Below are 11,204 nucleotides of genomic sequence, written 5' to 3' on the forward strand. Positions count from 1 at the left end.
GACATAATCCACCCTAAATAGTGCGTGCTTTTCTCAGGGACTTTTTAGACAAACTTGAACTGAACTCTCTCTTAGCAAATGAAATGTTGACTCAATCAACAGATATTTAAGTACTTACTATGAGCCTAAGAAAGTTTTATTTTGTGAAGGGGCAAAAATTCAAAAGAGTTATGAACCCTAAGTCATTCATTTCACAAATTTTTTGTATAGCAATTTCTGTTTATGTGGATGAAATGGAATCAAGAGGAAAACTGTAATGATTAATTCCATCTGCCTTTGGGAGCTGGAATTAATCAATTACAGTTATCTTGATTTCTAGTTCTTAATCTGATTTTAAAGTTTTCTGCTGGGGGTGGTGGCGCACACCTGTGGTCCCAGCCACTTGAATGGCGGAGGTGGGAAGATCAGTCGAGCCCAGGAATTTGAGGCTGCATTGCACTCCAGCCTGGGTGACTGTGAGACCCAGTCTCTTTTTTTTTAAAGATGGGGTTTCACCATGTTGGTTGGGCTGGTCTTGAGCTCTCGCCCTCAGGTGATCCACCCGCCTTGGCCTCCAAAGTGCTTGGATTACAGGTGTGAGCCACCACGCCTGGCCAAGACCCAGTCTCTCAAAAAAAATTTTTTTTTTTTTTCTAATTTTAAATCACTATAATGTACAATTTTTTTTTTTGGTGGTGGGGAGGAAGATAATTTCATCTTAATAAATATCCATTTGGAATCTAGGTAACATTAGCTACAGTATTTAGGCAGGTACTTTAAAACTAAATTAAAGCATGACTCAACTATATGCAACTAGGAATGCATCAGCTCATTTGGCTGTTCAGTCTAACTCTACAGCAGATGCTTTCAGATTAATCGCAATGTCACTGTTTTCTCCCAATACACTGCCATAGGACCAACAGGTTTGTGTGCCCACTGCACAGTAACAGATCCATTACACGGAGACAGCAAGGATATGGCCGAGAGTTTAATGACAGCAGGGCGCTGATTGAGGAGATGGGAAAAGACCCTCAAACCCATCTCTCCAAGGAGTTCTGGGCTTGGTTGTTGTTTTTTGTTTTTTTGTTTTTGTTTTTTTTGGAGTGGGAGTTTCTCTCTTGTTCCCCAGGCTGGAGTGCAATGGTGCATCTTGGCTCATTGCAACTTCTGCCTCCCAGGTTCCAGAGATTCTCCTGCTTCAGTCTCCCTAGTAGCTGGAATTACAGGCGTCCACCACAATGTCAGTGAATTTTTAGTAGAGACGGGTTTTTATCATGTTGGCCAGGCTGGTCTTGAACTCCTGACCTCAGGTGATCCACCCACCTCAGCCTCCTAGAGTGCTGGGATTACAGGCGTGAGCCACTGAGATTGGCCCACAGCTTGGGTTTTAAAGGCTCTGATGAAGGGCAAAGGGCCAGAGATTTGGGGTTGTCAATTTGTTGGGGCAAAGGGGACGAAATCATCAGGATGTGGAAACTGCATTCATTGCTGAATCAGCTTTTTCTGGGGTCCCTCAGACCAGCTGGCATCAGTGGGGTCCTGCAGATCAGCTGGCCTAATTGTTTTACCAGTATGTGGGATCTGAAGGCATGTCTCAAAGTGAAAACCTTTAATAATGTTCAAGTTATCTCTAGAGCAGTTAAGGGGAACTAAAATCTTCTAACAGAGTCTACATGATCCTAGGATAATAGGCACCAAACAACTATGAGGAAGCAGGTCAGGGAGCAAGCTGACATCATTATTAACGCTGAATGTGTGGCAAACTTGGTTTAGTTTTGTTTTTCCCCCTCACTTCTTCCCCGATTAATTTTTTTTTTTTTTTTTTTGAGATGGAGTTTTGCTCTTGTTGCCCAGTCTGGAGTGCAATGGTGCAATCTCGGCTCACCGCAACCTCTGCCTCCCAGGTTCAAGCGATTCTCCTGCCTCAGCCTCCAGAGTAGCTGGGATTCCAGGCACGTGCCACCACAGCCAGCTAATTTTGTATCGTTAGTAGAGACGGGGTTTCTCCATGTTGGTCAGGCTGGTCTCGAACTCTCAACCTGAGGTGATTTGCCCACCTCAGCCTCATTACAGGCAGGAGCCACTGTGCCCGGCCAATTTATTTTTTCTAATCTTATAAAGTTTATAGGGGCGGTTTCAACGTTGGAGTTAGATGAAGACTTGCTTTAGTTCTATAACTAAAAGGTCTTTTAGGGTGGCTTTCTCATAACAAAGCAAAGACCTTCTGCAAAGAGGAATTTAAGTTTCCACTTCTTGCAATGCAGAAGACTTCTCAAAGTTTCAAAGGGCTCTTGCAGGCCTTTTCCCCATCTCTCTCACTAGAAAGAGAGCTGTTTTTTCTTTCTTTCTTCTTTCTTCCTTCCTTCCTTTCTTCTTCCTTCCTTCCTTCCCTCTCTCCCTCCCTCCCTCCCTCCTTCCTTCCTTCCTTTCTTCTTTCTCAGCCTCCAGAGTAGCTGGGATTATAGGCGTGTGCCACCACACCTGGCTAATTTTTGTATTTTTTTTAGATGCAGTCTTGCTCTGTCGCCCAGGCTAGAGTGCAGTGTCACAATCTCAGCTCACTGCAACCTCCGCCTTCCAGGTTCAAGCAATTTTCCTGCCTCAGCCTCCCAAGTAGCTGGGATTACAGGTGCCTGCCACTGTGCCCAGCTATTTTTTTTTTTGTATTTTTAGTAGAGACAGGGTTTCACCATGTTGGTCAGGCTAGTCTTGAACTCCTCACGGGGTGATCCACCTGCCTCGGCCTCCCAAAGTGCTGGAATTAGAGGAGTGAGCCACCACACCCAGCCTGAATTTTGTATTTTTAGTAGAGACGGGATTTCACCATGTTGGCCAGGCTGGTCTCAAACTCCTGATCTCAAATGATCCACCCACCTCGGTCTCCCAAAGTGCTAGGATTACTGGAGTGAGCCACCGCCTTACCCAGCCGAGAGCTATTTTTCTTCCTCTTTCTTTCTCTTTCTTTTGCTTATTAAAACTCTGCTAAAGAGCTGGGTGTGGTGGGGGGTGGGTGGGGAAGCTCTTGTTCTAGGCGCCACAAACTTCCCCTTGCTTCACTGAGAAGCCAGTGTCTCCCTCACAGCACTTTGAATTATTAGAATCAAAGCCCAGCTTCCTTCTATCTATGGTAAACCCAGGGGCTACTATTATTTCCCCTTCATGCTTTCAAGCAGTTACCTTTTTTTTAGTGATAGAAGATTTGGGAATGACCTAAAGAATACAGCTTTTTTTGTAGACAGTGTACAGAGAGGAAAATCAATAAGTAAATCAGTAAAAGAACAAAAAACATAGCTTGCTTTCTCTCTCTCTCTTTTTGAGACAGGGTTTGCTCTGTCACAGGGGCTGCAGTGCAGTGGCACAATCTTAGCTCACTGGAGCCTCCAACTCCTGGGCTCAGGTGATCCTCCCCACTGGGCCTCCTAAAGTGCTGAGATTATAGACATGAGCCGCTACTCCCAACCAGCTTTCTCTATACACCTTAGTCTTTTTCTGTAGCATATCACCAGTTGCTTAATTACCTTGTTTTTTTCCTTTTTGAGACAGAGTCTTGCTCTGTCACCATGCTGGAGTGCAGCGGCTCAATAATAGCTCACAACATCCTTGAATTCTTGGGCTCAAGGGATCTGCCTGCCCCGGCCTGCTAAACCATGAGCCACCCAGCCTTAATCTCTCTCTCTTTTTATTTTTTAAAGACAGAGTCTTACTTTGTTGCCTAGGCTGGAGTGCAGTGGTGCGATCTCGGTTTACTGTGACTTCCCAGGTTCAAGCTCACTGCAACCTCTGCCTCCCTCTTTCAAGCAATTCTCCTGCCTCAGCCTCCCAAGTACCTGGGATTACAGGTGCCTGCCACCACATCCCTAACTCCTGACCTCAGGTGATTCAGTTGCCTCTGTCCCCCAAAGTGCTGGGATTACAGGCGTGGGCCACTTCGCTTGGCCCTTAATCTCTTTTCTCACAAAATTTGATGTTTGCTGTGTGTGTGTGTGTTTTTTTTTTTTTTTAGACAGGGTATCGAAAAAGTGTTGGGATCACAGGTGTGAGCTACTGTGCCCAGCCAAGTGCTCATATCCATTTAGTTTAATTTTTAGTACCAGTTTATTAGAGCTTGGAGAAGGTAACTCATTGTTACTTTCCTGTACCAGAAACACAGATATTTTCTTAACATTTCCATTGAACAGATGATTATTTTCTTTTTTTTCGAGATGGAGTATTGTTCTGTCACCCAGGCTGGAGTGCAGTGGTGGGATCTTGGCTCACTGCAAGCTCCCCCTCCTGGGTTCTAGCAATTCTCCTGCCTCAGCCACCCAAGTAGCTGGGACCACAGGTGCGTGCCACCACACTGGGCTCATTTTTGTATTTTTAGGAGAAATGGGGTTTCACCATGGTGGCCAGGCTGGTCTTGAACTCCTGACCTCAAGTGATCTGCCTGCCTCAGCGTCCCAAAATGCTGGGATTACAGGAGTGAGCCACCATGACCAGACACAGCATTTTGATTTTAGGAACACAATCCTATCTTCACTTTACTGCTAGGGAAACCAGTCCTCCCTCTCTGAGGTTGTAAAACCTTCCCTCTGGGTAGGGCAGATAGCAGTAAACAATTTGGTGACACACCTCTCTAAAACTGGATTTTCTTTTCTTTCTTTCTTTTTTTTTGAGACAGCGTCTCGCTCTGTTGCCCAGGCTGGAGTGCAGTGGTGCAATCTCAGGTCACTGCAACCTCCACCTCCCGGGTTCAAGTGATTCTTCATTCCTTGGCCTCCCGAGCAGCTGGGACTACAGGTGCACATCATCACACCCGGCTCATTTTTTATATTTTTGGTAGAGATGGGTTTTCACCATGTTGGCCAGGCTGGTCTGAAACTCCTGACCTCAGGTGATCCACCCACCTCAGCTTCCCAAGGATTGCAAGCAAGAGCCACCTTGCCTAGCCTAAAATTGGTCTTTCTATTAGAGAGATGGTTGTTCTGAGCCGGGCGCGGTGGCTCACACCTGTAATCCCAGCACTTTGGGAGGCTGAGGCGGGTGGATCACGAGGTCAAGAGATTGAGACCATTCTGGTCAACATGGTGAAACCCCGTCTCTACTAAAAATACAGAAAATTAGCTGGGCATGGTGGTGCGTGCCTGTAATCCCAGCTACTCAGGAGGCTGAGGCAGGAGAATAGCCTGAACCCAGGAGGCGGAGGTTGCAGTGAGCCGAGATCGCGCCATTGCACTCCAGCCTGGGTAACAAGAGTGAAACTCCATCTGAAAAAAAAGAGAGATGGTTGTTCTGGAATCTTTTTCCCTAATACTATTACTCTGAGTAGAGAAGGCATATTTTACATAATGTCTCATGGTGTAGCTGCTCTATACTTTACATTTTCACCACATCCAATTTCTTGACATCCTCTCTAATATACTAATTTAATCATGTCATCATCCCATAAATCAAAATTTCCACATTCTCTGTAGCCTATTTACTGATTCTAATCCTCTCCCATATACTAATTTAATCATGCCACTCCATATATCAAAATTTCCCATTATCTATAGCCTATTTACTCATTCACCAAATGAGTGAATATTTGAAAGTTATTAGAATAGTGCCCGGTGCAAGTTCTAACAAATCAAAGTTTTTTAAAAAAGTGGCCGAGTGCTATGTCTCATGCCTGTAATCCTAGTACTTTGGGAGGCCAAGGACAGATTGCTTGACTTCAAGACCAGTTTGGCAACACAGTGAGACCCTGTCTCTACAAAAACAAAACTTACCCAGGCATGGTGGCAAGTTCCTGTAGTCCCAACTACTTGGGAAGCTAAGGCAGGAGGATCGCTTGATCTTGGAGATCAAGGCTGCAATGAGCTGAGTGGCGCCACTACACTCCAGGCTTTGTGGCAGAGCAAGTCTGAGAAAGAAAGAGAGAAAGAAAGAAGGGAAGAAAGGAAGGAAGAAAGAAAGGAAAAAAGAAGGGAGGGAAGGAAGGAAAGGAAAAAGAAAGAAAGTGGCTGGGCGTGGTGGTTCATGCCTGTAATTCCTGCACTTTGGGAGGCTGAGGTGGGTGGATCACAAGGTCAAGAGATCGAGACCATCCTGGCCAACATGGTGAAACCCCAACTCTATTAAAAATATAAAAATTAGCTGGGTGTGGTGGCGTGTACCTGTAGTCCCAGCTACTTAGGAGTCTGAGGCAGGAAAATCGCTTGAACCCGGGAGATGGAGGTTGCAGTGAATGCCACTGCACTCCAGCCTGGTGACAGACACTATCTCAAAAAAAAAAAAGAAAAAGAAAAAGAAAAAGAAATTACTTGGTCAAAAATGACAAGGGTTTTTTTTCCTCTGATTATATGTACTGTATGAAATGTACTCCATAGCAGCTGCGGTTGCTCACACCTGTAATCCCAGAGGTGGGCGGATCACCTGAGGTCGGGAGTTCCAGACCAGCCTGACCAACATGGAGAAACCCTATCTCTACTAAATATGCAAACTTAGCTGGGCACATGCCTGTAATCCCAGGTGCTTAGGAGGCTGAGGCAGGAGAATTGCTTGAACCTGGGAGGCGGAGGTTGCAGTGAGCTGAGATCGCATCATTGCACTCCAGTCTGGGCAAGAGGAGTAAAACTCTGTCTCAAAAAAAAAAAAAAAAAAGAAAGAAAGAAATGTACTTCATAAATTACCATCCCACCTCAACTTCATTTTTAAGATCTCTGTTTGTTTTTTGTTTTGAGACAGGGTCTTGCTCTGTCATCCAGGCTGGAGTCCAGTGGTGAGATCTTGGCTCACCACAATCTCCGCCTCCCAGATTCAAGTGATTCTCCTGCCTCAGCCTTCCCAGTAGGTGGGAATACAGGCATGTGCCACCACACTGGACTAATTTTTGTATTTTTAGTAGAGATGAGGTTTCACCATGTTGCCCAGGCTGGTCTCCAATGCTTGACCTGATCCACGTACCTCAGCCTCCCAAAGTCCTGGGATTATAGGTGTAAGCCACAGCGCCAGGCTTGAGACCTCTTTTAGTACCCAACACCAAATTAAAATTTGTGATAGTTTGTCTAGGGCAGGGCTACTTTGCCTTTGCACCATGATAAAGAACAGTATAAGAAGACTGATCATTATGTTAAATTCTGATTTTCTTCTATTCATTTTTAAAAATCACTTTTAAAGAATATTTCTTGGCTGGGCCAGGTGCGGTGGCTCTCAGCTATAATCCCTAGCACTTTGGGAGGCTGAGCCAGGAGGATCACCTGAGGTTGGGAGTTTGAGACCAACCTGACCAACATGGAGACACCTCGTCTCTACTAAAAATACAAAATTAGCCGGGTGTGGTGATGCATGCCTGTAATCCCAGCTACTCGGGAGAATTGTTTGAACCTGGGAGGTGGAAGTTTGTGGTGAGCCGAGATCACGCCATTGTACTCCAGCCTGGGCAACAAGAGTGAAACTCCGTCTCAAAAATAATATTTCTTGGCTGAACGTGGTGGCTCATGCCTGTAATCACAACACTTTGGGAGGTCCAGGGGGGAGGATTACCTAAGCCCAGGAGTTGGATACGTGCCTGGGCAACATAGTGAGATCTCATCTCCACTGATTAAAAAAAATTTTAAATAATATTTCTTGCTAAAATTAAACTGAATGAACTTCAGAATCTAATATGAGCCATTACCCAGACATGGCAGAGCACATACATGTGGTCCCAATACTTGGGAGGCTGAGGTGGGAGGATCGATTGAGCCCAGGAGGTTGAGCCTGCCGTGAGTCATGATCAGGCCACTGTATTCCAGCCTGGGTGATAGAGTGAGACCCCATCTCAAATTAAATAACATAATATAACATAACATAACATAACATAACAACATAACATAACATAACACAACATAAGTCACTTTGGACTTGGCAGAGAAAGTTGTGTGTGTTTGTGGGTTTGAGGGTGAGGAAGGCAAACCTTTGGAAGGAGATGGAAGAGAGGTAGAAAAGCAGAGAATGTGAGAGGAGGGACACCAACTGGAGTGAGAGAGGCTCTAGGTGGACCAAGGGTAAGGGTTGACCTAGGAAAGGAGGTGGCACCATTTGAACTCAGTGACAACCAGCCACAGGAGAGGGCCATTCTGAGAACTTGTGTTAGGAAGTGGGCTGGGTACCAGTCTCTTAGAAGTCAGTGATTTGCATCAGCAGTTCCTGAGAACTCTAACTAAGAGGTTAAAGAGAAGGGGCAAAAAGGTAGGGAAATTGCCCCAGTCTCATCACCTTAAAAAGAGTAACTGGCCAGGCAGGGTGACTCATGGCTGTAATCCCAGCACTCTGGGAGGCTGAGGCAGGAGGATAGCTTGAGCTCAGGAGTTAGAGACCATCCTGGGCAACATGGCAAGACCTTGTCTCTACTAAAAATTAAAACAAGCAAACAAATAAACAAACAAACAAATATCAGCAGGGAGGGCATGGTTGGCATAAGCCTGTAGTCTCTGTTACTCTGGAAGCTGAGGCAGGAGAATCACCTGGGCTCAGGAAGTCCAGTCTGCAATGAGGCATGATCCTGCCACTGCACTTCCCCGTGGGAGAAAGAATGAGACCCTGTTTCAGAAACAAAAACAAGTGCAGTGGCTAACACCTATAATCCCAGCACTTTGGTAGGCCGAGGTGACAGTTTTTGTTTTTTTTGTTTTTTTTTAAAGACAGGGTTTCATCTTGTTGGTCAGGCCGGTCTTGAACTCCTGAGCTCAGGTGATCCGCCCGCCTTGGCCTCCAAAGTGTTTGGATTACAGGCATGAGCCACCACGCCCGGCCGAGGTGGGAGTTTGAGACCAGCCTGACCAACATGGTAAAACCCCATTTCTACTAAGAATACAAAAATTAGCCAGCCATGGTGGCACGAATCCCAGCTACTCAGGAGGCTGAAGCAGGAGAATTGCTTGAACTCGGTAGTTGGAGGTTGCAGTAATCGGAGATCGCGTCACTGCACTTCAGTCTGGGTGACAGAGTGAGACTCTGTCTCTTATTTTTAATTTTTTTTTAATTTTTATTTTTAAAAAGACAGGGTTTCACCATGTTGGCCAGGCTGGTCTCGAACTCCTGACCTCAGGTGATCCGCCCGCCTTGGTCTCCCAAAGTGCTGAGATTACAGGCTTAGGCCACCATGCCCAGCCAAGACTCAGTCTCAAAAAAATAATAAAACAAACAAACAAAAAACAGGCTGGGCACGGTGGCTCACGCCTATAATCCCAGCACTTTGGGAGGCTGAGCCAGGTGGATCACAAGGTCAAGAGATTGAGAGCATCCATCCTGGCTAACAGGATGAAATCTCGTCTCTACTAAAAATACAAAGATTAGCTGGGGGTGGTGGCACGCGCCTGTAGTCCCAGCTGCTCAGGAGGCTGAGACAGGAGAATCGCTTGAACCCGGGAGGTGGAGGTTGCAGTGAGCTGAGATCACACCACTGCACTCCAGCCTGGCAACAGAGAGAGACTCCATCTCAAAACAAAACGAAACAAAGCAAAAAAGGATGGGGAGTAACTGAAGTTTGCCTTGACACTAGTTTATACTTGTAGAACACACACACACACACACACACACTCACACACACAAACACAGAGGCCAAAATCTTTTCACTCTGGAGTATAAGGTATAGCTTAAAATGAAAATGAACAGTTTGTCACATATTGGTTGTAACTCTTTTGGACTGATTTTTTACGAGGTCAAATGTTTTCCTTCACACTACAGTAACAATTGGCATTTATATGAGCTCTTTGTAGGTTTACAGAGGGCTTTAACCAGCAAAATCTAACAATCCACCAAAACTACATTAATATAATCAGTCAATCATGCAATGAATAAAAGCTATGGGAGATTATTGAAATGATGACAATAAGAAGATATGCTTTGAGGGTTATATGGAACTTAAATCTCAAGGAGTGATTAATTTGTGATGTTTTCTACACCTTTGTCTGATAATCTTTTCATTTGGTTTTTGCAAATCTCCCTTGGTTTTTACATTTGCAGGAATTCAGCGTTTACCACCTTGTACCATTTTTCAGGATCACAGTCCTAAAAAACATTCCGGATCATGCCAGAAGCCAGTTAAGTCTGTGACCAGAAATTTGTAGCAGAAACAAGTCTTTTTTTTCTTATATATATATATTTTTTAAAGACAGGGTTTCACCATGTTGGTCAGGCTGGTCTTGAACTCTCGACCTCAGGTGATCCGCCCACCTTGGCCTCCAAAGTGCTTGGATTACAGGCGTGAGCCACTACGCTCGGCCGCAGAAACAAGTCTTTTGCACTCTTTTCCACTGGAGGGGTTTATAGAGAGTGATCTGCTGGATTAAATTCAACCCCATCTGGTGCATTTCTTTCCAGCTTCTGCACCTTTCTCAAGATTGTACTGAGAGCACATCCCAAAGGAGCAGGCATTTTAATTGCCCTATACAAGCTAAGCAAACAAGAAATACCCTGGCCCTCTCAGAGGTGTTCGCACCAAAGTGACTCCATTTTGAGTGAGGGCTAGGAAAATGAGGCTGAGACTTGCTGGGTTGCATTCTCAGAAAGTTAGGCATTCCCAGCCACTGAGGTTAAGGGAACAAATTAATAATATTTACTGGCCGGGCATGGTGGCTCATGCTTGTAATCCCAGCACTTTGGGAGGCTGAGGCGTGCGGATAACTTGAGGTAAGGAGTTCGAGACCAGCCTGGCTAACATGGTGAAACACCATCTCTACTAAAAACACAAAAATTAGCCAGATGTGGTGGTGCATGCCTGTAATCCTAGCTACTGGGGAGGCTGAGGCACAAGAATCACTTGAACCTGGGAGGTGAAGGTTGCAGTGAGCCGAGATTGCACCATTGCACTCCAGCCTGGGTGACAGTGTGAGACTCTGTCTAAAAAAAAAAAGGTTACTAAACAGACCCAGACTTGGGAGTGTCCAGATATCCTGATATATGCAGAACAAAAGCATTCCTAATTTTGCTTTAAATATAATAATATTGGCCGGGCGCAGTGGCTCATGCCTGTAATCCAAGCACTTTGGAGGCCAAGGCGGGTGGATCACCTGAGGTCGGGAGTTCAAGACCAGCCTGACCAACATGGTGAAACCCTGTCTTAAAAAAAAGAAAAAAGAAAAAAAATAAATATAATATTGATTCTTGCAAAATATAGAATTAAGAAAATTAATCCTTCACTACAAAACCTTGTAGTAGAGTGCATCTCCTCATATACAGGACTATTGTATCTAGGGTGGACACCTTCCTCCTCTTTCGGG

The sequence above is a fragment of the Aotus nancymaae genome, unplaced genomic scaffold, assembly GCF_030222135.1.
Source record: "Aotus nancymaae isolate 86718 unplaced genomic scaffold, 86718_ANA_hifiasm-v0.15.2.pri h1tg000057l, whole genome shotgun sequence".
In the NCBI taxonomy this organism is placed as follows: Eukaryota; Metazoa; Chordata; class Mammalia; order Primates; family Aotidae; genus Aotus; species Aotus nancymaae.